Here is a 3,852-nt window from a genome sequence, read left to right on the forward strand (position 1 = left end):
ACCACCTGGGGTGCTGCTGTACCTCTACTACTCCACCTTTACCTCCATCTACTGTACGCTACCTCCATCTGCTCTATCTCCATCTACTCTACCTCCACTGTATCCACTACTGCTACCACTATAGAGGACCTCTGCTCTACTTCCACGTCAGGCTTAGCCCAAGCAGGTTGTAGCCATTTGGCCGCTCTATGCAAACTGTCGATGGCGGCGAGAGTGACGGAGAACATGCCCCGAACGCACGCAGTTCTTTTGTTCCATAAGGAAACGGAGTAAAATAAAATAACGTGTGTCTAAACTGATCATAAATAAGCTATTTCAAATGTATTCATAAAACCTTGGGGCTGAAGACACGGACGGCCGCCAATAACGACGCCGCTGTTCCATGTCTACTCCGCCTCCCTCTACTCCTCCTCTGCTTTTACTCTTGTATCTGATGTTTATCTGTGTTTGCATAGTGGCCGTGATCTGACTTTGATTGATGAGGCTCTGCTGCTCTGTGCTCCCATCAACCCTTCACCTCCAACGATCCTCGTTCAAGCAGCGGAGGGGAAACCTGGTACATTGGGAGTGACATGTATTTCTTTAGTTATATACAGGAAAATATTTAAGGCATATATGAGGGACGAGCGTTAGCGACTTGGGGAAAGGGAGTTATGGATTATTGGAGGTCTGTTGGTGTCAATGTCGTCGTGGCTTCCAGTGTTCCTCCTGACGGGGGAATCGTTTATCTCATCTCACTGTGGCTCGATGGAATACACACTTCTGATTGGTCGCCAGCTCAGTTATTTTGAAAACAGACCGCTGATCTGTTAATAATGAGCGCCGTCACATGCAACCACTTCTCCGCCTGGCTTCACGTCCCTCGCATCACACATTGGGAGAGACGAGACACAACGCAGTAAATAACAATAAATAGTTTTGTCATATGTAGGTTGAAAGTTTTTGTTATTTCAATAGTTTGCTACCTTGCTGCTGTGAAAGTATTTTTAAACCAGACATACTGGTGATACAACCATTATTCAAATCAACATCCTGTGTCAATGTGTTCATTTATTCAAGTACCCACCAAGGAAACTAGTCTACGTAGCTTAGTTCAACCAGATCCTGTTTCCAACGTCCAATCAGCTGGCTCATTTATTCATTAGTGGCGATAGTGGCGCCGCCCCTAGCGGTCGCCTGCGCCGGCGCTCCGGTTACTTTCTTACTCTTTAGTATTTTTTTCCTTTTTTTATCACAATGTTCGCCAGAAAAACATCAACAATTAACTCATACGGCCGCGATGCACTCATGGATATAAAAATTTCCCTAAACGAACAACTTTGGGACTTTTTATCCGTGGGAGCAGAGTGGCCGGCGGAAATCCTACGCGGGAACACTCGCAACAACTACAACAACAAAGATGGAGTCGCTGTTCCACGAGCCGGCCCACGGAGGAAGCACCGAGGTAAACGAGGCGGCATTCGGGTCAGAATGAGGACGCAACCTTACCGTCCACCTCTGCCAAGCATCCTTCTTGCTAACGTCCAGTCCCTGGAGAACAAGATGGATGAACTTCGAGCGAGGATTCAATTCCAGCGTGACACGAGGAACTGTTGCGTCCTCTGCCTGACGGAAACATGGCTGAACCCACTGGTGCCGGATGAAGCCATACGTCCAGCCGAGGCCTTCTCCGTGTTCCGCGGCGACAGAACGGCAGAGTCGGGGAAATCCAAAGGTGGAGGCGTCTGCCTAATGGTAAACAACCGCTGGTGTAACGCCAACAACACCAAATTCCTCTCCCACTCCTGCTCGCCGAACCTGGAACAGCTGACCATACTATGCCGTCCATTTTATCTCCCCCGGGAATTCAGCACGGTCATCATTACAGCCGTTTATATCCCACCGCAAGCGGACACCGACGCAGCTCTGTCGGTTCTGTACGATGTGCTGTACGACGCGGCTGTGGTGGTGACTGGGGACTTTAACAGGGCCAACCTTAAAAAAGTTCTGCCAAATTTCCACCAACACATCACGTGTGCCACCAGGGGAGACAGAACTCTGGACCATTGTTACACTCCTTACAAGAACGGATACAAACCCGTGTCGCTCCCTGCTTTCGGGAAATCAGATCACGCCGCGATCTCGCTGCTTCCTGTTTACAGGCCTCTGATCGCGCGGGATCTGGTGATGACGAGGGAAGTGAAGCGGTGGACGGACCAATCAGAGGCTGCGCTTCAGGACGCTCTGACTGACGTAGACTGGGACATGTTCCGAGCGAGTTCAAGTGACGTCAGCGAGTTTACGGAGGTTGTAGTGAGTTTTGTGGCTACACTCGCGGATGAAATCGTTCCCACGGTGAAAGTTCGGATATTTCCAAACCAGAAACCATGGGTTGATAAATCCATCCGCTGCGCTCTGAATGCGCGCACGGCCGCTTACAACGACGGACTTGTATCTGGTAACATGGACAATTACAAAGCGGCGTCGTACAATCTGTGGAGGGCGGTGAGGGACGCTAAACGGACGTACAGAGACACCGTGGAGCTGCAGATGGAGCGGGGGGACACAAGACGCTTGTGGGAGGGGCTGCGAACAATAACAAACTACAAGAGCAGCTCCTCCCCAGCCACGAGTGTGGACGCCTCCCTGGCCAACCAACTGAACTCCTTTTATGCGCGGTTCGAGTCTGGCAGCAGCACCGCTAGCTCGCCGGCTAATTGGAGTTACACCGCTGGAGATGAGCGCGCACTCTCAGTGTCCGTGCACGAGGTCAGGAGGGCTCTGATGTGGGTGAACACCAGGAAAGCTGCGGGTCCAGATGGCATATCTGGACGAGTACTGAAGACCTGTGCTAACCAGCTAGCTCCGGTGTTCACCACAATACTCAACATCTCCCTGGCTGAATCAGTGGTCCCATCCTGTTTCAAAAGGTCCACCGTCGTGCCTGTCCCGAAGATCGCCTCTCCAACCTGCCTGAATGACTACCGTCCGGTGGCCCTCACCTCGGTGGTCATGAAGTGTTTCGAGAGGCTGATTAAGGATTACATCTGCGCCTCCCTCCCCCGCACCTTGGACCCGTTGCAGTTCGCGTACCGGCAGAACAGATCCACGGATGACGCGGTCTCCCAGGTACTGCACACCACGCTCTCGCACCTGGATGGCCAGAAGGGGGCCTATGTGAGAATGCTGTTCATTGATTATAGTTCAGCTTTCAACACCATAGTTCCCACCAGACTGGCTGTCAAGTTGTTGGAGCTAGGATTGAATGCTCCGCTGTGCACCTGGATCCTAGACTTCCTCACAGGCCGCCCCCAGGTGGTCAAGGTGGGGAAGTACATGTCAAGCTCCCTCACCCTGAATACAGGATCCCCCCAGGGCTGCGTCCTCAGCCCCCTACTGTACTCCCTGTACACACATGACTGTGTGGCCAGGTCCAGCTCCAACACCATCATCAAGTTTGCTGACGACACCGTGGTCGTGGGCCTGATCACCGACTGCGATGAGAAGGCCTACCGCGAGGAGGTGGCTGACCTGTCACTCTGGTGCCAGGACAACAGCCTACACCTGAACGTCAGCAAAACCAAGGAGCTGATTGTGGACTTTAGGCGTGGATCACAATCGAGGACGCACGCGCCCTTGTGGATTAATGGGACTTCTGTCGATAGGGTGAGCAGCTTCAGATATCTGGGAGTCCACATCACAGAGGACTTAACATGGACTGTTCACACAGACACTCTGGTGAGAAAGGCGAGGCAGCGTCTCTACCACCTCAGGCAGCTGAGGAAATTCCGGGTCTCGGTGAGGATCCTCAAGTCCTTCTACTCTGGAGCAGTGGAGAGCATTCTGACAGGCAACATCACTGCCTGGTTTGGG

Source organism: Zeus faber (genome assembly GCF_960531495.2).
Source record: "Zeus faber genome assembly, chromosome: 21".
Classification (NCBI taxonomy): domain Eukaryota; kingdom Metazoa; phylum Chordata; class Actinopteri; order Zeiformes; family Zeidae; genus Zeus; species Zeus faber.